Here is a 24,145-nt window from a genome sequence, read left to right as displayed (position 1 = left end):
CCCATCCCCAGGAGCTTAGAAGAAGCTCTAAAAGTTATACCACATTAACTTCACAGTGATTCCCAGTAAGTCTACCTTAACCAATTCCATTACTATACACATTATTTTAGAAGGACTACTGCTCTCCCAGCTAGAGACTACGTTTCTTAACCTGCTTTGTTACTGTGACTATCTGACCTTGTTCTAGGCAAAAGTGGTACACAAATGATATATGCAGCTTTCAGATAATATTCTTTAAAACCCCTGCTTGTCTTACATTTTCTTTTTTCCTTTTCTCACTTATGGGAAATGACAATAGTTGGATGTGGGAAATGGTACCATCTTGGACTCAGGGGTAGAAACTCTACCTTGAGTCTGGCAGAGCCCTCTTGGGATCACCCTATGTACTAAATGTTCCTTGAGAGAGAAATAAGCCTGTACTTTTTTAAGTCAATGTATATTTGGGTCTCTGTTAGTACCTTAGTCTATATACTAATAAATATAAATACCTATGTTTTAGCAATTTTTATGAGGGTCAAAAAATATGGTGCAGGTAAAATGCTTTCATGTGGTATTCTGAAAATACTAGCTTTCTTGCAGACAGAATTTTTAAATTATCTAGTTTTGTTTGGGAAAATAAGTAATCCTAAGATCAATAGAGAGGTTAATCCTTGGATAATTTTAAACCAAAGTCATTCTAAAATTTAATTCAATAAATGGTTATTAGGTTTAAAATAAAATTACTTTAACATGTAATCTAATAAACAGTTATTAGGTGTCATCATGCCAGGAACTGTGCAAGCATCAGAAATACAAAATTAAATATAGTTTAGTACGATAGGTATACTAATTGAGCATGTATACGTGGTAGCCTGAATGCAAAAGTGAAACATATTGTATACTTATTCAGATAGGAAAACATGAGTTAAGTGTTATTTCCTTGTCTGCATAACCATGTGTATTTAATTTATGCCCTCATGTTTTACTAGTTGTGGTTTTTCAGGATATAACTGAATTTCTACAATAGGAAAGGGGATACATTTTAATTACCATCAAGATCTAGTATATGTGTTTTTCACTGTAGCAATCATGTTCTTACTTCTAAACTATTAAGAAAAGTACTGTGTACAATTGATTCAATTTAATCGTGATTATTTACTAAAAATATAAGTTGACAGAAATTTACTTGTGTGTAGATGATTTTCAGTTATCTTAAAATAATATCTACATGGATTACTGACTATGGGATTTGTTTTCTTATCCTGTAAGTTTATATATTTATCCAACCTTTCCATAGTGACTTTTCTGCCTCCTATACAGTTACTACTATAGAGACCCCAACTATTCAAATATTGAGAGATAACATATAATGATGAAGAGAAAGGTAGTTAATTTTATGTAAATGTTTTGATGCTTGATATATAATATGTAAGAGTAAATACAAGTTTAAGTGGCTTAATTCTACCTATGAAAAATGAAGAGATGTCCTACCTTTCCTTTTTTTAGACATTTACTTTAGAAAATTTGTGGTTATTTTCCTTCCATCTCTTTAAAATGTATGTAAATCTTTTTAAAGGCTAAATAAGCCCCTTGTCATTTTTACAATCTGGGATTGTCTTTCTCTAGGACCTGGGAGTCCTCTCTGAAATGTAATAATTAAAGAAGATAGTACTCCTATATCCCAATTTCTGTGGGCAGGTAGGAGGAGCCCAACCTTGGCCAACTTGCAGAACTACCTCCTGTCATAAAGGTAAGAATTTAATTTGTTTTTGAGTAAATTCAATTAACTAACACAATTACTCATCTCAATTATCAGGTGAATTTAGAATGAACTATGTGTGACAAATGATGCTGTCAAATCCTCTTCCTTGAACAATAGTTATTGTTTACCTTGATAACACGTATGAAATGTGTTGTATCTGCTTGGCTGTGTAAGAATGAGATTTCCTTCTGCCTTTGCAGTTTCTTAATGGATTTGCAGTTACGCTCATCATATTCTGGTGTAATGCTCATTCAATGAGTATTTTCTCTCCCACCTTTGTGGAAATGTTTTCCTGGGTTGGCAGAAGGTTTTGTTTATATATTTCCCCAGCAAAGATGAACACAGATATTATCCATTCATTGAACCATTCATTGTTTTTTGAGAGAGGGAGAGTCTGCGTGTGTATGTGTGTTGAGCACATGTTTTGGGAGGGGCAAAGGAAGAGGGAGAGAGAGAATCCCAAGCAGGCTTACACTGCCAGCACAGAGTAAGATGCAGGGCTTAATCTTACTACCGTGAGAGTGTGACCTGAGCCAAAATCAAGAGTCAGAACCCCGAACCATTTATATTTTTAAAATGTTATTTGGGACACCTGGGTGGCTCAGCCAGGTAAGCATCTGACTCTTGATTTCATCTCAGGTCATAATCTCACAGTTCATGGATTCAAGCCCTGTGTCAGGCTCTGCACTAATAGTGTAGAGCCTGCTTGGAATTCTCTCTTTTCCCCTCTCTGCCTGTGCTCATGCTGTCTTTCTCTCAAAATAAATAAGTAAAAGTTAAAAAAATTAAAAATATAAAGTATTACTTGAAAATTGCTCAAAAACTATTTTAAAATAAATGAAAATCTTTATACATGTACATATGTATTGAATCATTTGATAAATGTTATAAGTAAAAAACAGTCAAATATCAGCAATTTCATGTGTTACAACCTAAATTATGTGAGTATAGAGATATGTGTGGAAGAATCTACATTAAACTGTTAAATCAACTAGTTGGGGAAATATATTACATTTTCTTTTATGTATCTATCCTCATATTTTATATCTTGTTGCAATAAGCTTGTACTATGTTTTTTTCTTATTTTACAAAGAATAAATGATTAGGCAAAGATGTTGATTGCATTTGCAACATCAATCAAGGCAGAGACACTTTCCCTTTTACATATATATGTGCATATATATATATGTGTGTGTGTGTGTGTGTGTGTGTATAAAATGATGTCTACAACTTTCGGTTTATATCCTTAAATGCTGCTTGTCCTTCATTTCATTCTTTTACTTTTTCCACTGGCTGGGAAATGACAATAACTGGATATAGGAAATATCACTATCTATCCTCTCTCTCTGTCTCTATCATCTATCTATCTATCTATCTATCTATCATCTATCTATCATCTGTCTGTCTATCTATCTATAGTGCAGCATTATGGTAGGAATTATATATGTACACACATATATATGTGTATATATATAATGTATATGTAAAAGATACATATAAAGATATATATATATATAAAGATATATATTGCAAGTTAGCCTGTGTAAATATGCGTTAAATGAAAAAATACATGAATGAATGAATGACCATAGCCAGAGAAGTTTTTTGAGAAATACTGAAGATTTAAAGAAGCTAAACTGGAATGGACTGACAGATGTTTGGAAGTAGAAAAACAGAAACAGTACAAATAAAAATATTTTTTGAAAAGTTTGGCCAATAATAAGGCAGGAAAAGTAGACTTTAATATCAGTTAAAAGAGACCTTTTGAATGGTAGACTCTAATAGTGGTTAAAAGAGATCTTTTTGTAGTTGCGAGTTCCTGGAGCAAGCACATTAACAGTATTTTTGGTAGCATAGACTTGAAGAGGCAGACAGGATAACTAAAAGCTGCAGATCACTGAGAAAGCAGGTCCTAGTCTTCAACTGGCTTGCACAGGATTCCTCTATTATTATGAAAAAGGAAAGCCTTCAGATGTAGGTCTGTTTGCAGATTTGGTGGAGGATTGGGAGGGTCTCTGCTGATGATGACTTTCTGTTTCTGTGAGGGATGGAGATGAGATAGGATGCATCTGTCTTTAATGCTGAAGTGGCTCTTGCTGAGCTTAATATCTGCACGAGCAGAGATGGTATTTTACATGCTTTCAAAGTTAAAACTTTTAGTTGTCATTTGCATGCCCAGCTAATAATTCCAAAGCCTAGTCATTTTACCTGCTTGCCTAGGACAGATGATTTTTGTCCTTAGTTATTCATTGCCAAATAAACTCTGTGTGGACATCCCTGGAGCTGATTACAGGTCACCAGCCTATTTCCTCTTGGTGTGTTCCTGTTTGGTATCCTTGGTTTTCTTCCCTCAATCAGAACCACCAAAAGGAGATGAGTTCTGGATTCCTTTTCTTCAAGAGTCTCTATATCTATTGATGTTCAGTGAGGAAACTAGAAAAAAAAGAAAAAAACAACTCTAGCTGTTTCACACGGCAAATGGCTTAATAGTGGGTATTAAAAAAACATTAAAAGGTCTGGGGAAGAAGAGGTTAGAGAATGTAACATTTAGGAAACCAGAAAATTTTCAGATTATAAAAAATCATTGCCACTGATTTCACTGCCTCCTTCATTAAAGCAGGTGATTTCCTTGGAGGACACCAGGAAGCTGCTAGAAAAGCCTTGGTAATTTCCGTCCACAGCCATGAGAATAATAATTGCTCTTGCTTTTCCTATACCTTCCAGAATTACACTAGTGCCTCTCATTGGCAGAATCTAACCTAAGACCATACTGGCAGGAATTCTTGAAAATGTAGTCCCCAGGCTTCCAGCTCCTATGATAGAAGGAGACCAGAGAAGGAGAAAAATGGGGCAGAGCGGCCAACACAATTTCACTCAATCCAGCACATTTCTCAGCCAGATTACTCACATTCTTTCCCAGGGAGCAGTTCCCATTTGACCTACAGTAGGAGATGCTGAGTATGTGAATAAAACAGTACTAATTCAGGGAGACCCTAGTAGAAACTTACGCCAATAAGTTGAAACTAGTCAAGCATTAGAGGGCTAGGTTGATTTGCCTCTAGTTCCATTATCACAGCTCCTTAGCCGCAGCCCCAAAGGCATGGCAAATTAGTGTAGGAGTCATTTGTAGAGTTGCCAAACAGAAACTTAGTAATATATCTATGCTTCTCCTGACCCCCACCAAGTTGTTTGAAAAACAAAATAGGGGGAAAGCAAGTATGAATTTCAGACACTAAACAGTTGCATTCAGAACAAGTTACACTTCTTCATCTCTAAAGGTAGCTCTGTTGCATGTAATAATTTAATGAAAACAGTTTGTAAGAAAGGTCAAAATAAAATCTTTATAGATGAGATTGCTTTGAAGATTCTGACCTAAAGCAATTTGGTGAACTAATACTGGAAAAGAAAGTAGAATTTTAAGAAAATTTGGGCAGAATGCAAACAGTATCTTTACTCAGAGTATTATACTAAGTAGTCCACAAGGAAGCATTACAGTTAAACTTAGTAGGGAAACTTTGGAAAAGCTCAGAACACTATAATAAAATCAGTGAGTTTTATGAAACCATGATCAACCTCTTCAATTTTATGAAATGTCAAGAATTTTTTATTTCTATATTTAAATCTGGATGTCTTAGATATCCTGCCACTTACTTCTTCCACAAGAATATTGGCAAGCATACCAAATAACTATCTTGCCTTGTAGGAGCCTCATTTTATTTCTGTTTAGGGAAAAGTCCAGATTCTAAGAAGAAGATGGTGATCATAACAGGACCATTAGTTGCTTAAATTGAAACTGATGTAAAAAGAAATGGAAGACTTAGAACATATTTTTTAGTTTTAGGAGAAACTGAATTTAAAGGTCATGCTTGGCAATGTTTGAACCTCTGTCTCAGTAAAATACACAATTTAAGACCTCTGAAATACAACACATACAGCTTTTAAAACATGGGAATGCCAAAATAAAAGTCTCTGAAATTCTCACCTTTTTTGTTTTCACAGTGGAATACATTTCCCATTTGTTTGTACTCTGCAGCCTAAGAAATGTGAAAATCTGGTTTTTAATAAAACATTACTTCTAAACTTATTAATGTAAAAGGTACTTTCTCAAAAATTGAGAATTTCTTTATTAGTTAACTGTCCTAAAGCCTTCTGTAAGAGATTTTATAATTTAAAATCAAAAGCAATTTAACCTGATATATATATATATATCATAATCATATGATTATATATCTTATATATGTATGCATTGCCCATTAATTTAAAAATATTTAGCGACAACAGTGACTATTTTAATTTAATTGCAAAATATTTTAATTTTGTGCAAAATGCATAAATCAAAGGAAATGCATATTATTCGTTTCTGTGAGGTAACCATGACCATGAAAAGACAAGCTGCTTAACCCAGAAGAGATTTCTAATTTCATCTAATGGCAGTATGTATTTCTTTCAGCAAAACTATGTAGAATTAAATAAGTTTTAACTGAGGTTAGAAAATCTAAGTTAAATTGAAATTAAATATTAAAATTTGGTAAAATGGTGAAGCCTTGGAGTGCTTTGCCAAGTAAAATGAACACAGCATTTAGAAGCGTTTGAATATTTCATGACTCAACAAAAATGAGGAGGCTAATCTGGCTTGAGGAATGGACTCTCTCATTGGAGGGAGTAACAGTTAAAATAACCAGATATGTGCAAGCTTGATCTTTCTTTCAAGCCTTTATAGAATTTTCTGCATGTGTCCTTCAGTTAGTAATTCTTTTATATTATTCTCCAATTTATATATCAATTTGTATGAAATCTCTACTGATTAAGTAAACTCTTATGGGCCAGAACAAGATTTCATACTTCTTTATAATTTTCAATTGTGCATGGCACAATGCATATTATAGGCATGCAATAAACATTGCTGTTGGCATGGTTGATTATAATGATGATGTTGGACAGGTAGAGTAAGACATTGTTGGATAATTGCTTGGACGCCAATCTGGTAACTTTAGATACAACTTTTTATTATTATTATCTAAGGTTAGAAAAGAGTTATGGAAAGTTTATGTGATGATCAAAATTTTAAGGAAGACTCTGTAGTCACATGCTTAATGGTATTAAGTGTGGTGAGGAAAAGAAAATCTGTTGCAAGAAATTCAATTAAAAAATGTACAGAGTAAGGGCTCCTGGGTGGCCCTGTCCAACTTTGGCTCAGGTCATTATCTCACAGTTCGTGAGTTTGAGCCCTGCACTGGGCTCGGGGTTGTCAGCACAGAGCCTGCTTTGGATCCTCTGTCCACCCCGCTCTCTGCCCCTCCGCCACCCATATTCTCTCTCTAAAAAATAAATAAACATTAAAAAAATGTACAGAGTATTTGCCAGAGGAAGAGTAAAACTAGTATTTCAGGTATTTTAGTACATCAGAAATGAATTAATAAGGATTTGAACCTCAATGACATTCATGGCAATGAAAATAAAGCAGTGGATAATTTAAATCATGACTCCAGACTTGAAATCACAATGTTGATGTGATCAGGATTCCCGCATCCCTAATATATCAGGGCTATTGTTACATTTTCTATATGGCAAACAATATAGAATATATATGTGTGTCTGCCTCCTAATCACTAATGGTTTTCTCACCTTCGAATGTAGTACAGTTAGAACATATGTGGTTTACAAGTAGATATTCTTTTGTCTCTTAAGCTTAATCTGAACTAGAGCATGAGATGTATTAGGCAAACTGCTTTGTAACATTTTTATGCTAGGCCTGCAACCTTGGTGTCTTAGCATACTTTGTGTTACCACCCTGACTGAGAAAAACAAGAGGAGATGGGTGGGTAGGGGGAGATGTGAAGGGCTCCATTTCCCTATGGCGTCTGCCACAGATGACCTAAGATTTTGCTTGCTCTATCCTTTGATCTCAAACTCTTTCTAACCTTTTTTGCATTTCAAGTAGAACATCAACTCCCAGTTTACAGACATTACCAAGATCAGTGTGATCACATCAGTCACTCTCAAAAATTCTCTGGTGCTTCCCTGTTGCCCTCGATAGGGAATGGAATGTGGAAATGGGAAAATGATCTAAACCCCATTTATTCTATAGTTTCTTAGTTCTTATTCTGTTATATATAACCATAATAGATTTTTCAACTTTTGCATAGTACTTGTAATTCTTAATACAATTTTAAATTAAGCAACTTAAAACGTTGGCAGTTTTATTTCATAACCCCCAATGATGGGTTCAGGACATGCTACCCCATCATGGCTCCTTGGTATATTAAGTATTTTAAGCTAAAGTAGTTTGAGAGAATAACAGTGGCAGGAAACTCGCCCATCCTCCCTCCACCCTTCTCCCCTGAAACAGATCATAAAACCCTCATGTGAGAGTCATCATCCCTATATCCAGAGGAAAGCAGCCTCCAAAAACAAAACGATGCCAGGAAGAATCTGGATAAACAGGCCTTGCTCAGTTTTCTCTAGTTTACAACCCTTAGCTCATACTCCTTGATCTATCATATTTCTGCACAACTGCCCACTCTTCATGAAACCTACCATAAAATACTAAGATCTAACTGTTTCTTCAGGTCTTCATTTCCTTATGAAGGCTCCATGTCACATAAAACTTACATTAAAGAAATGTGGATACTTTTTTCCTACAAACATGCCTTTGTCAATTTAATTTTCTGTTTCAGGCAAGAACTCTTAAGGGAGTTGAGTAAAACTTTGCCTTCCCCAACACTGACATAAAAAATATACCAATTTACTTAGTATAAAAGAGAGTATCCATGGGTGCATGGGTGACTCAGTCAGTTAAGTGTCTGACTCTTGATCGGGGCTCAGGTCATGATCTCATGGTTTGTGAGTTTGAGCCCTGGGTAGGGCTTTGCACTGACATCATGGAGCCTGCTTGGGATTCTCTCTCTCCCTCTCCCTATGCCCCTCCCCTGCTAATGTGCTCTTTCTTTCTCTCAAAATAAATCTTAAAAAAACTTTAAAAGAGAGTATCTATAAAAATGTGTATATTAAAAAATACCTTTATAATAACCTTAAATAATTTTGTTATTCTTTAGAGATGTATGAACCACACTTTGAGAGCTTAGCATTAGAGGCCAGAATTTATCATGAAAGAATTTCAAAGGCAGAAACATCAAAATCTTGGTAACTGAGTCTGGGTAAGAAGGGCACAGTTAGTACAGTAGTTAACTGCTAATATTTAAGTGTTGAAAATTAACGGGGTGATTGGAAGGGAAGCTAGTTGGTCAAGAAAAAAGAATAAAAGTTATTTTTAATAAATTTGTCATAATAATGAGAAAAGTGAAAATAGCAAGTATATCACCAAAGATTGTAAACTGATATTTATATAAACAATGAGAATAGAGATATAGATTTAGGATTGATTGCCCTCTATTGGAGATCTGATAAGCCAAGAAAGGAAGTTTTAGTTCTCTTTCATGGAAAGAATAAAGAGAAAAACAAAACACACATATTTCATAATGTGGTGTATGTATTCCTGGAAAACCTTATGTTCTGCCAAATTGTATGCAACAAATAAATCTTACATGAAAGATAGAATTGGTGCCAAACCCATCAAACTCTGCAACTTTGTAACCAGAGCAATAACAGAATAAAAAACAATTCTAAATTTAACACTGACAGATTTTTAAAAAGGCAAATTCCTAATAAATTAATAAATTGTACCATAAAAATGATTTAAAAAACAAACAATAAAAGGAAAAAGCTTGATGGAAGGTGTGTAAAGAAAGATGTGGGGGCACCTGGGTGGCTCAGTGGGTTGAGCATCTGACTTTGACTCAGGTCATGATCTCACAGTTCGTGAGTTTGAGCCCTACATCAGGCTTTGCATTGACAGTGCAGAGCCAGCTTGTAATTCTCTCTCTCTCTACCTCTCTGCCCTTCCCCACTTCTACTTTTTTTTTAATCTCTCTCAATACAAATAAATGAACTTAAAAAAAAAGAGTAGGAATAGACTCTTTCATAGCCTCAGTATTTAAGAAAAAATAAAGGAAAGATGTGGAGTTACACAGACGAGAAGATTATAAGGACTGGTGAGAAGTAGGTAGTAAAGACTACGCAAGGGGCCAAACTGAGCCAAGACAAAGAACATGTGGTGACATGGTTAAATGTCCCTCTTTGGCTTGCTATAATTTAGCTGCATGTGGTAGACAGAATAATGCCCCCCCATATCCATATCTTCATCTCTAAAACCTGTAAATATATTAGCTCATGTGGCAAAATGGCAGTCCTTACATGTAAAGCCTTTGACGTTGAGAGATTGTCCTAGATTATCTGGGTACCCTCCATCTAATGACATAGGTCCTTAAAAGCAGAGATTCTTCCCTGGCTGTGGTCACAGGGAAATGTGAATGCTAAAGAAGTTCAGAGAGATACTTTGCTGGCTTTCAAGTTTGAGTGAGGGGACCTCAAGGCAAGAAGTGTGGGCAGCCTGTAGGAACTGGGAAAGTCAAAGGAGCCGATTCTCCTCCAGAAGCTATGGAAAGGAATGCAACTCTGCAGACACTTTGATCTTGGCCCAGTGAGATAAAGAGCTGTGTCAGACTACTATTGCAGCTAGTCCTGCTACTATTAATGCTGTGACTACTACTGCTATTACTACTTTCAATCTGTAAGGGTAAATTTGTGTTTTATGCCACTAAGTTTGTGATAACTTATTAAGCAGAAATAGAAAACTAACACAACATGTTTCTGTATTTTATGCTTTGTTCTCAACTATTATTAGTGGTGCCAGAAAATAGAATAGGCTAGAAAAAGTCATGCATCATCCCATGTGAATTTTATGTCATATTCACTTTACACTAATTTATACTAAGAGCATGTAAAGTCATTTGTACTATAGAAACATGTGAAAGCAGAAAAGGCCACTCTCAAAACTGGTATCTGGAGAAAGTATTTAAAAAACAGCTGAAAAAAAGTGAAGCAAGGTACAAAAGGCAGGGCAAATGGAACATAAAAGTAGAATCAAATCTTCTCCAGGATGGCCTACAGGATAAGGGTTTTGTGATTGTATGAGTAGAGAATTCTATCAATGTTGAGTGGTCATGGAGAGATTTTTCAGGTATTTTGTCTTATCACTAGGGTTGTCACATAAAATACAGATTACCCAGTTAAATTTGGATTTCAGATAAGCAGCTCATAATTTTTGTTTGAGTATGAGTATGTCCCATATAGTATTTGGAACATGCTTATACTAAAAAGTTATTCATGTTAACCTGAAATTCATTTACCTAAGTGTTCTGTATTTTTATTTGCTTAGTCTGGCAACCCTACTTGTTTTTAACATTCTTAAATTTAAGACATGTTTATTATTAATGTATCAAGAATCCTAAGAATCTTTCAGGTTAGGTATTTACTGTTTCACTTTAAAATCTCTTGCTAAATTCATGATGTATCTTATTTGGCATCTTAAAATCATGGAAATAGGCATAAGCTTTTCTTATGAATATTTTTCCATATATTTAACATTTATATCTAATTGGTCAATTGATATTTACATTTAATTGTCTAATCGATAGTGCGTGTATGTCTGTGTTTTTATGAACTGTTTCTGGCAAACTAAAACTGAATCTATGATAGTGAAAACATTGAATAAGAATATTCATTCTGTAATGTGTTGTTATATGAGGGTAAAGCAAATTTATTGAATTTGTGTTGTGTAAGGCAGCAGGTATTTGAAAATTAGATGCGCAGTGGAGCAGGTTTGCATGTTTCTATGTCGTGTGTGGAATTTGTAAGGCTTCCAAAAAGAGCCTGATGCTGACAGAGTTTTCAGCCATGACTTTACACTACATCTGATCTTCAACTTGAATTGTTTTCCAATCACTTAAAGTGTCCAAAGAATTTTATTCCAAAATTCCAATTATTTGAATTTTTTTCTTCGTGTTTTCTATTTATTTTTTAAGTTTATTTATTTATATCTAGAGAGAGAAAGAGAGAGAGAGAGTAGGGGAGGAGCAGAGAGAGAAAGGGAGAGAATCCCAAGCAGGCTCCACACTGTCAGCGCAGAACCCATTGCGGGGCTCAAACTCATGAACTGTGAAATCATGACTTGAGCTGAGATCAAGAGTCAGACGCTTAACAGACTGGACCAACCAGGTGCCCCAATTTTTAAAATTTATTTAAAAAATTTTTCTTTTTTCTCTATACTTTCTCCACACATGTAAATATATCTAGACTTTTAAACCTTTTCTGAAATCTATATTTCAATTTATATGGATCAGGAACTGTGTACATATTATGAACTGATTAGGTTTTAATGACTTCACCAACTGAGGAAAAAAGTACCAGGAAAACCAGAAAGAAAATTATCAGTATTCCTTATAATTTCCAAATGCATTTATGCAAAAATTTCTGGCCATAAACTTCTTCAAATAAACTAAGCTTTCAGGTAAGTCTGAATAAATTTACTCTGAGGTTTATATCATAGGCATGTAAGTGACAAGAAATGCACTCTGTATGACAAGGTGGCACAACGGATGGAAAATTTTAGTCAAAAATTATACATAGGAGATTTTCTTCTATGTAAATGATCCATATATTCATCTGTCGATGGCCAAAATTTGTCTCCAAATTGAAGATTAAAATTAGAGGAACTTCTGAAATAGGACTTCTAAAAATATATATGTAAATTAGCAGGACAATTTCTTTTAACCAACTGTACATGCAGCTTGCCTGATTCATTCTGGCTATTAAAAAAAAAGGTGAAGAACATGCATACAACTTTGTGGTATTTCATATGCATTCTTCTTTTTTCTTTTTTCAGATTTGCAGTTTTATTATTTTATACATTGTCATATATACAAATTAAATACAAAACATAAGGACCCTTAATGATACGCTTTTCAGCATTGTAATCTTGCAGAAATACTTTCATATAATATTTGACAGTAAGTTGAACAACACCCCTCTCTGACTTATGAAAACACAGCGTCAATGGAGTACAGGCTTAATTACAAAGGGCATTATTTCCCAGGAGCTATGAAGGATTAAACAATATCTCAATTTGTGGCATTCTATTTGGTATTGTATTACTTTGAACTGTCTAAGGTTTCTTTTGAAAAAAAAAAGAGAGAGAGAGAAAAAAAGAATTGCAACCCTTTATATCATGGCTACTAACATCTGTAGGAGTTGCTGTATTACATAGTCAATAGCAGCTATATTTAAAGGCAGAAAATGATTTTGTGTGTGTATATATTTTATATGTTGTGACAATTTTTTCAACAAAAAGTCCCTTTGTACTTTTATCTTATAAATGGACTGTATTGCTTCATAAACAAAAGTATTCTCTCAAGTCATATTTAAGGAAGCAAAGATTTCCAACTATAAATAGTCACAGCTTTCAAACAGATGTTTTTCAAATTTCACTTGTATTTGGTTGGTTCCATTTTCAGGGATACATTTTCACTTGTATTAAATGTTGGAAATCATGGTTTCATTCCAAGTAGAGTCTGAAACAGAACTAAAGATATAAAATAAGAATATGACCTATATTTCCAAATATTTTGGAATTATAGTTTAGATTCCAGAACCCATTTATTTATTCCTTTTCCCCTTCCCTTGCCACATGTTACCAAAAGTAGCATAACATCCAGGAAGTAATAAAGGCTTTTGAATCAAAAACATCTAGGTTTGAGTAGGGGTTTATTTTTGGCAAGTTCCTTGCCATCACTGAGCTCTGTTTACCTTTGTAAAGCAGGGATAATGATAGTGTGCTATTGTTGGGAGCAGCCCTCCATAAGTTTTTTCATATTTGTGTATGGTCTGGGTTTTCTGAACAAAACTCACTGGAAAACTTCATTAAAAGGATGATTACTAGCAAACATAGTTTGAAAGCTGGAGATGGTGTATTGTTCCAAATACTTAGAGACATATTTCCCCTGAGGCCATTTGCTGTTCCAGCTTTGGTAGGTTGGGAATTTTCTCCGCCTTCTCAAGAAAAGATTTACTTACATTCCTGCTTAAAGGCTTCTCTCTCTCTCTATTTCTCTCTCTCCCTCTCTCTCACTCTATCCAAGGGAAGGAGGGACAGATATGTCAACTGTCCCATACAACTTAAGAATCTCATAAATTCAGGATTCCTACTATGTGGTACAAGCACACAATAACATTAGGCTCTTACCATGTTGCTCATTGGAGTTTGGAGACCTAGTGCCGAGATGCTCTGTTTTTTTTGTTTGTTTGTTTGTTTGTTTGCTTGTTTGTTTTAATGTTTATTTATTTTTGAGAGAGTGAGAGAGAGAGCAGGATCGGGGATAGGGCAGAGACAGAGGGAGACACAGAATCTGAAGCAGGCTCCAGGCTCTGAGCTGTCAGAACAGAGGCCAGTGTGGGGCTCAAGCTCACAAACCATGAGATCATGACCTGAGCTGAAGTGAGATGCTTAACCAACTCAGCCACCCAGGCATCCCCCAGGATGCTCTGTTTGTAATAATGATCTGTTTTCTGATCCAGAAACCTTATGTGTCCTATTAGAGCCTGCATCTGTCTACCTACCTATCTTTATCTATAATAATATATTACATAAAAAAGAATATTCCTACCTAAGAGAACCTAGAATTTGTTCAATGATGATGTTCCCAGCCTCAGAAGATGATGCATGTTTCTATTTCTAGTATGTGCTTAGATAGACTAGTCCCCCTTTCCTCTAGTTAATTTAGAGGTAGGTTAAATAACCAAAGATATCAAAGGAAAAAATGGCCAAGTCAATGGTAGTTCTGTGAATGATTTTCCTCATAAATAAGAAAGTGCCATATTACAAGAATCCCTTTTCTCTCTTGATTATTTGCATCTTGGAGCTTGTCTTATGAGGATATGATATATGGAGAAGCAGCAGACACGTTGTGACCATTAGAAGCAAATGTGAAGAAGGGAACCAGCAGACTGGGGATGGAAGAATAGAAGAATGTCATATCAGTGAGCAAAATAGCAAAATAGTGTTCTGGACAACATCTTTCAGCTGCTGACTCAACCCTGAACTCATGTCTTTGGATTTTCTATTGAATATAAAATAAGTGCCCCTACAATTCAAACAAGCTCTTGTTAGTTTCGCTTATTTAGAACTAAGTGGTACAAGAATCTAGGAAGTGTTAAGCTTAAATGAAATGAGAAATAAGTAACTAGAATAGAACCTAGTAGAAGATTAGCTAAGGAAAGAAAAAAATGCTGCTGCTGCTGCTGATGCTACTACTGATGGGGATTATCCCAGGTCTGAGCACCTGTAGGCCTATTGTAAAAGTATCTATATCATAGACCTGGGGCTCTAGTTTGGGAGGGTTTGTGAAAGATGGTTATTTAATCACAAAGACAGGAATGATGGGGCATGTTGGTAAATGACAGGAACATTAGGATAAAATATAAAAGTCGTTAATATTTAATTAGAGCGTTTATCCTCAAACAGGAATGCTTTAAACTCTTCTAATAATTATTTAGAACTCCAAGAAGTTTTGCTTATATGAGTTGTCTATATCAATATTTACTGTATTAGAGTTTAAAATTGAGAAATTTTGGGGGGCACCTGTGTGGCTCAGTCAGTTAAACATCAGACTTCGGCTCAGGTCATGATCTCACGGTTTGTGAATTGGAGCTCCTGGTTGGCTCTATGCTGACAGCTCAGAGCCTGGAGACTGCTTCAGATTCTGTGTCTCCCTCTCTCTCTGCCCCTCCCCTGCTCATGCTCTGCCTTTCTCTCTTTCAAAAATAAGTAAACATTAAAAAAAAATTTTAACTGAGAAATTTTAAAAATGAAATTTGTTGAGTGCTTCATTTTAAATTTATTTAAAAACATATTTTACATAAATTGTTTTTTCCAAAATTAGAAAAAAAATGAGAAACATCATTGTTTAAACTTTTTGCAAATCACTTTACTGTTTGGCTTCTCATATCTGTCTCTGCATTCAAACTGTTTTTGTACTGTTTGGCTGAAGTATAGCGAAGAAGTTTGGTTTTACACAGATATGCAGTTAGAGAAGGAAGGAGTATTGTAATAATCTTTAAGATAATTGTTAAGTGTGTGTGTGTGTGTGTGTGTGTGTGTGTGTGTGTGTGTGTCTGTTTGGAATTGCACCAAAACTTGTCAATTGATAGTTTCTCAAAAGTTGATTATAATGTAGAATTTTGATTTACAGCAACAAATATTTCAAAGCAACAAATGTGAAATACATTGCTGTATCTTGCATCTTAATTACCCTTTACTCATGCATAATTCTGTAGCATCATGCTGCATTGCTATTTGGAAAATACTGGTTAACTGAGTTATGTATATCTCTAAAAAATTGGCAAATTCATTATTACATTTGTTAGCATCACTGGTGTTCTCTAAGAATATTATTTAAGTATTGGGAAATTGTCAAGTTCATGGTGGCAGACCTATATTTTCCAAAATGCTAATTTTTCCTTGAAAGCTTGAAATATATCATTGCAACAAATATTGTCAGTTGTTTTCCTTGAAATGATAGGCTCACTTCATTAATTTTTGAAACAAAAGTCTGTCAAAACATGTCTGAATAATTATAGTGTGCCACTTGTGTTTTCAGGTAAAAATGTTGCTCCACTGAAAAAGCAGCTAGTTGAGCTTGCATCTGAAACAGTTGCACAAGGGCTTTTACTGGATACAGACACATGTTTCAGATTGTGGCAGAAGTGTTTTATCTTTATCTCACATTTTGTCATATTCTCTATTAACAGAGGAATGTATGCAAAGGTCGAGCTTAATTAAATTAATTTTACTGCTTTATCAAGAACACTGTTAGGTGAAATTCAGTGTGTTTCTTTTTTACAGAATTATGAGTGCATGGCAATAGATAATACAATGACTCCTAGACTACTGATATAATTTAGTGCCTACTGTCCTGATTCATGTTGAGGTGTCAGCAGTTTTGCCACCATTGTTTTCACACTATCAGTGTACATATCAGCCAAGTGAAAAAGGCAAATTAGGTCTTGGTATTATGAAATAGTTTTGACCTCATTGGCCTCTGAAAGGGTCTCACCAGCTGTTTTTGGCTTTACAGATCATATTTGGAGAACAATTGACTTAGGAACAAGGGGATGGGAGGGAAATGTATCAGTGTGTCAAAATATCCCTAATATCCTGACATAGGCTAATAGAATGAAGACTTCACGTCAAGCCCATTGAAAGAGAGGGCCACTTATTTGGATTTATCAACCATCCATCCCAGTAATCCCTAGTTCTTGTTCCCAGAGATATATGTGATTCAGGAATCTTCCATTTAGAGAGATATTGTTGGAGTAGGTGTGATGGTTGTGAACCTTTAACCATTGATTCATGATCTCTGGGTCTCCTAATGTAGTTGAAGGGAGAAATCAAGAAGTGTTTGACTTTTATCAAGTCCTTCAAACACAGTGCTTACTGCAGTGAGTTCAAGTTTTACCCAAGCTTCATCATTTTCTTGTGTTGTCTTTCCTTTTCTGTCATCCAATGCAGGGGTCTGCTGCATATTTTTCCTTCTCCCCACAGACTTACTTTAGAAGCAGGTAGGCTTATTTTTGCATTATTTACTTATAACATCTGCTTTGTAGAGACAGGGAGTAATTCTTGTTGACTCAACTATTTTATCTTGCTTAGTGAGATAAAGTTCAGTAACACCCAAAGCTAAAACATTTTTGTGGTCAGCAGTTACTGACTGGTACAAAGTTATTACTTTTATGTACTTATCACAGTACTTTCGGTTCATGAACCGCTGACATTTGTTTTTCTTATCCCAAGTTAAGAAAATCACACACACACAAAAAACCTGTAAGAACTCTGCTCGGTATGGTAAATAAAGTTGAGATTTGATTTCTAGAGGCTAGAGAATGCCTCTTTATCCAAAGCATAATGCTCCTTACTGATATATTCCAACATTTGTATACTCTTACTAATAATGAGATACTAATTTTTATACCAGTTTCAATATTTACTTTGTTTTTTTATATTTAAATGTATTCCATTTTTGTCTCATCTACTATTATTTATTGCTGATTACAATTATTGATCCCTATTAAACACTGTAAATTTTTTAAAACATGGTAAATAAGCATGTAAAAAAAGCATACATAAGCATGTAAATAAACGTCTAACAATGACTTCTCATATGCTACTCTGTTCAAATTCTCCCTTAATCCCAATTTTTCACTCTGAAGGCAATTTTAAATGGCACAAAGAGTCTGGTGGTGTGTCTCTGATATTGATGTATAAAGATTGTGCACAAGACCATGATTGTCACAGCTATGTGATAACAGAAATAGGCAATGGCATTTTGGGGATACTAACGGAAAATTAGTATACCTCAGGAAAATTAACTCATGGAATATGAAATACTCCTAGTCATAAATCATAGAATGTTATTTCTTTCCTGTGAGAGTTAGTAGAGAACACATGCATTTAGACAATTGGTTATAAGCAATGTATGCTGAAGGCCACTGCAGAGAATATGTGCATTTTGTACTAAGGAAGAATAAATAATCCTCTTAAGAACTATACATTTTCTTAGAGAGTCAGATATTTGCTTAAAAGATTTCAAGGTTTAGTTATAACTGTTATAGTATAAGACTAAATTAATTTTACCTTTTTAAAAATTTCTGCATTGAAGAAGATATATACCTGGTTTGAGCAAATCCTATAATAGTTTTGAAGTAAGGGTAAGACAGCATCACATGAGGAAGTAGCAAACATGGGCAGCACATAGAGAGATAGTCTCTTTCCTGAATCTCCTTTCTTGTATTTCCTTTCCTGTTTCCTCTGTACTACCAGTCTCATTACATGGCAAGTGGGGTTTAGAATACAGTGAGTGGGGGATGAAGCTTGAAATTTGGAAGAGGAAAAACAAGTATCACAAGAAAAAAAAAAAAAAAAAAACCTCCAAAGAGTGTAAGACTCTTTTCTAGGTTATCGTTCATACATGAAAAACTTAAAGAATTCATAGGTAAATCTGGGAGTGACTGAAAAGTATTGACCTTTTCCTTTCATTCCATCTTTTAGGAACCAATAATATTTAATGAGAAATTAAAATAGCATGCTTATTGTTTATTCTTTCAGGTTATGTTGTATATATATGTATGATATATATCAGATTCTCACATTAATGTAGGAATCCAGTAATTACTTTTACACTTTGCCATTAGTGTTGCTATGTTATACATGGTGGCCTTAAAGCTTAAAGCTCTTCCCACCCATTGTTCAAAGAAGTTTCCAGATTATTTATTTTCCCTAGATGTCAGAAGATCAGGGAAAATCCCAGGTACTAAAAACATTAGTCTTAAAAAATTCTGCTCTAAGCACATGATGAAGAGCTGTAATACAATTCTAATTTGTTACACTAAGGTTCTTTTTTAGATTTCAGGTTATTGACAATTTTTTAAACAACTTTATTTAGTTATAGATTACAAATCATAAAATTTACCCATTTTAAGTGTACAGTTTGATAATTTTTAGTAAATTTAAATAGCTGTAGAGCCATCAGCACAATAAACCCAGAAAGAATCCCTGTGTCCATTTTCAGCAAATCCTCATTCCCACTTTCATTCCCAGGCAACCACTAAATCTACATTTGTCTTTTTCTTTTTTCCTTCTGGACCATTCATATACATAGAGTCATAACACTATGTCTTGCATCTGACTTCTTTAGCTTTAGCATGTTTCTGAGGTTCATCCATGTTGTAGAATCATAGTAGTTTCTTCCTTTTTATTGCAGAGCAGTATTCCCTTGTATGGATACACCACATTTTGTTTAGACATTTATCAGTTGGTGGACATTTGAATTGTTGCCACATTTCAGCTACTAAGAATGATGTTTCTGTGAACATTCATATGAAAATCCTTGTGTGGACATATATTTTTATGTATTCTGGGTAAGTGCTCAGGAATGGAATTGCTGGATCATATGATAAATTTATGTTTCACTTTTTAAGAAACTGCTGAAAGATTTTCTTAAATTTTTTTTTTTTTAACGTTTATTTATTTTTGGGACAGAGAGAGACAGAGCATGAACGGGGGAGGGGCAGAGAGAGAGGGAGACACAGAATCGGAAACAGGCTCCAGGCTCTGAGCCATCAGCCCAGAGCCTGACGCGGGGCTCGAACTCACGCACCGCAAGATCGTGACCTGGCTGAAGTCGGACGCTTAACCGACTGCGCCACCCAGGCGCCCCTAAACTGCTGAAAGATTTTCTAAAGTAACTGCACCATTTTCCATTACTACTAGCATGTACAAAGGTTCCAGTTTTCTGTATTCTTGCCAACACTTCTTATTATATGTCTTTTTTATATAGCCATTCTAGTGTGTGTAAAATGACCCCTCACTGTGGTTTAAATTTACATGTCTCAAATGACTAATGAGATTGAGCATTTTTATGTGTTTATTGGACATTCATAAATCTTTTTTAAATGTCAATTTAAATATTGTCAAGTGACTACAAGTTAACAATAAGGTAGAGGGTCTTGCTGAATTCACCTTTTAAATCTTCTTGATGGTCAGCCTCTCAGGCTTTTCATGGTAAAATGCTACTTTGCTCTTCCATGAGATAAATGAAGCTTTCGAATATCTGACACTGCGATAACGTACGCTCTCTTCTGCTTACATCTGTTAGGAAGAGTTACGTAGGCCTGGTTTCCCACTTTCCATATTTTCCTGCAAGACTGACTTTCTTTTGAACAGTGTTATGATTTGTAGGCAAAAAGGCATGTATCTATTTCCAAAAGTGGAATAGAGTAGCACAGAGAGTTCAACACTACACAGTGATTTTTGTGTTAGTAATTAGTGGCCCTATATAAAATCTTAATTGCATTTATTTGCATGTAGACTTACCAGCTGACCTCCTTGACTTGGTCCTCTGCCTGACCAAACCTATCATATATACATGACTTACACATATAAACTTGAGGACTTGAACCTGGATATTCGTGACTCTCCGCTTTTCAAGTTTCTGAACATAAGACTTTTATTCTGATTGCCATAAATAAGACAAGAAAATATTAATCTCTTTCAAGAGTGAGATTACCACACTTTTTTGCATATTTTGATGCCTGTCACCACACACCAGAAATACTAATTGAATGTTTACAAAAGAAATTAGCGTAATTTTGGGAAGTTTTTGTTAGATAATATTTTTGTTACATATTATTTATTAGATAAAATTTCTCCCCCTTTCCCGTACTACTGAGATACATATATATCACATATAGAGACATTTGCCCTCCTGTGTTACCAGCAACTATGTAATAGACTGCGGTATTATAATACTACTTTGTGTCATTACAAAATAACTGCGATTAGACCTGTTGTGCTACCATAAATTACTGCAAAAATGGACTGTTTTCAGATGTGGTGGGAATCACTGAAAGAAAGAAAATAAATGAGATGAGCTTCATGATTGCCCTGGTTTTCTGCATGAATGTATATTCCTGACTGTAGTTCTGCGAGAGGAAGCCCAAAAGTAGTCTTGTCAAATTGAGGAGACAGAGATCAGAACTTGAGGCTACTGACTTGGCTAGAATTTTCAGAGCAGGGTATCAGAGAAAAGATATCTGTCTAGAGAAGGAGGTTCAGAAATGTGTATGCAACTCACCTCGGGTCTTGGGCTACAGACTAAGCTGAACATGTGCAAATGACGTTCCGAGAGGCTTCATACATACTGACTGCCAAAAGACACACAACTATTAGGGAGCCTTGAGCCAAACAACTGCTGCAGCTGGCACAGAACAGATGTTGTGATTCCAGGTAGCCAGTGTGGAGAGACTTTGTTTAATATGGTAGGTAGCAAAGAGATCATGCTTTACTGGTGATCTAATTCTGGGTCTCAAAGCCTGCTCTCTACTGCAAGTAAAAAGGATTTTTTTTTTTTATTTTTTTAAAGGCTTGGAAAGGTAAAGGATATGGGTGAATAAACTAACTGTCGGGTGGAACAAAATAAATGTTTCATTAAGGAAAGCAAAAACATGTAAATAATCAGTAATATAATATTCATAATGTCCAGTATGCCGTGAAAAATAGACACGCAAAAACAACTAATGAGACCCGTATCCAGGAGAAATACCAATCAATAATGAAAATGACAGAGGTGTCAGGATTAGCAGATGATTTCATAACAGCTATTTAAAATGAGTACAAATTTTAGAAGTAATTTTAAGGGCAATTTTGACTTTAAAATTTAATATCCTATGTAAGATGCAACTTTCCCAAACCTCACATTAAATGAGTACATAGTAGATAAATCAAAGAATATGTGCATACATACATACAAAAAATAGATATATTTGGCTGACAAGGGAACATGAGAACATTGTAAATAGGAGAAACATCAGAGTAGGGTATAGAGAGGAAATTGACGTGTTCTGTAAGATGGGTTGTATAGGAGGATAGTGTATTTGAAATGGTAAAAGATGAAATTTGAGAGTTATGAAGGAGCCAGTTGATATGGATTTTGAAACTGGATTGACGGGTTTGAATTGGCCCTAACCATAGTAGGTATTCAAGAAATATCTTGATTTATCCCATTTTTATATGTGATAAGTGTGGGAAATGATATACTGGATAAGTAAGAACCCGTTGCCATTGCTGGAGGTTAGGAAGGGTAGTTGCCATGTATGCAAATAGACCCATGTGTGCATCACATGTTGAAAGTGAAAGAACTGTACAGTTAAAGACATCTGTCATTAAAGACATGCGCCCTCTGGCTGAGCACAACACAAAGAAGAAAAGACTATTTTCTATAACTTCTGATGATTATTGCATCTAGGTAAATTAGTGGAATGGCTTCCAGTCAAGGCTTAGGATCATCTATGCCAGGGAATAATCATTATCAACCATAACCGAATAAGACCCCTGCCTTGTAATTATTGTCTTATCAACATTGTTGCATTGTAATAACTTTGGGATACTGCTTATCTTTCAAATTTATTATAAAGTGTGCCGGCAATTTTAATATTGATAGTGATTCAACTTTGAAGCACGCTTTTTCTATTTTTCTAGTAAGCATTTATTTCAGGTTAGTTAAAAAATATCTTGAGATTTTAAGGTAGCAATTGTAGCTGCTTATCTGTTTGAATCAGAATTTTATCCATGTTATGCAATCAAAATAAAAAGAAAGACATTAGATGTTAGACTAATGTATAATAGCAATCATAATTTCAGTTGTTGTTTTCAACTTTTTAAATCTAAACACTTACAATTTTCTCATTGACATGATTGAAATGATAAAGAAATGTTATAAATGTTGTCTTAAAAACAAATTTATGTTAACTAGTGCCCATGTTTATATTTTTACTTATTGAGATTCCATGTAAGATTTTGCTTGGAAAGAAAAGTGTTCATTTGTTGACAACATTTAAAACCACTATTCTGAGTTACTGATCAAAAGGAACCTGAAAAAAGAAAGGTAGCACTGTTAGAGAATTAGGAATTCTGTGAAGATAAATCTAATTTTAGACAAGTAGAGTTGGATGAAGTGACATTAAGCTACATTATATGTATTTATAAGTTGTCTTCATTGATTTCCAAGGAAAATAAATATGGGTGGGGCCTCTAAAGAAGTGGAAAAGGAAAGAGAACACAAAGAACTGTGTCTAAGTCTTGCAGACATCTTAAAGTTGGAGAAACTGAGGAGAAATTGCATAGTGTGTATTGGCAAATTTACCTCATAAAAACCCAGTTTGAAATACACCGAGTTTTACTCATACATTTGTGTTCATGCCATACAGCAAACATGGTGACTGCAATTAGGGCCTGGTTAGAAAGCCCTGGCACAATGGGCCATTGCTGCTCTTCCCATTCAGAGATGTGTTCTCTTCATCTAGCCCTTTGAACCTGGTCTTGGGTCTTGCTTTTTGATCAATGGAATGTGACAGAAATGATGCTGGACAACTTCTGAGACCTTGCACTCTCTTGTCATGTGGACATCACATCTCTGGAAGTCCAGTCTGATCTAGTCTCCTGGATGAAAAAAGACATGTGGAGAGAGCCCTAGATATTCTAGATGTTACAGCTGAACTCCAATCCCAACCAACTTCTCAGCTGTATGTAGCATCCTGAAGAAGCACATGTGAAAACAGCACAGGAATCATCCAATCACACCAAAGATATAAGAGAAATAACAAATCATTCTTGCTTTAGGCTTCTGAGTTCTGGGGCAGATTCTTACACAATAATGTGTAACCAACACCCTGGGTGAAACAGGTTGTTTTTTTTGTTCATGCCACTTATTTTTAATTGTTTTATTATATTTTTTAAATAAATTTTTAATGTTTATTTATTTTTGAGAGAAAGAGAGACAGAGAACAAGGGGGGAGGCACAGAGAGAGAGGGAGGCACAGAATCCCAAACAGGCTCCAGGCTCTGAGCTGTCAGCACAGAGCCTGACATGGGGCCTGAACTCCTGAGCAGTGAAATTA

The 24,145-nt window shown here is 35.0% G+C and overlaps 1 long non-coding RNA gene across 1 annotated transcript in view; it reads left to right on the top strand.

Moving 5' to 3' along the window:
- The first annotated feature begins 1,612 nt into the window (after nucleotides 1-1,612).
- LOC124519403 (uncharacterized) overlaps nucleotides 1,613-24,145 on the top strand; it is a 64,086-nt gene continuing 41,553 nt past the window's right edge. The window contains exon 1 of the long non-coding RNA XR_006964092.1: nucleotides 1,613-1,729. This is a non-coding gene — a long non-coding RNA (uncharacterized LOC124519403). The remainder of the gene's footprint in view (nucleotides 1,730-24,145) is intronic.

Source organism: Lynx rufus, unplaced genomic scaffold, assembly GCF_022079265.1.
Source record: "Lynx rufus isolate CCGP_SWC_20201006 ecotype Redwood Valley unplaced genomic scaffold, mLynRuf1.p SCAF_1, whole genome shotgun sequence".
Classification (NCBI taxonomy): domain Eukaryota; kingdom Metazoa; phylum Chordata; class Mammalia; order Carnivora; family Felidae; genus Lynx; species Lynx rufus.
This window is presented reverse-complemented; position numbering and strand designations above follow the sequence as displayed.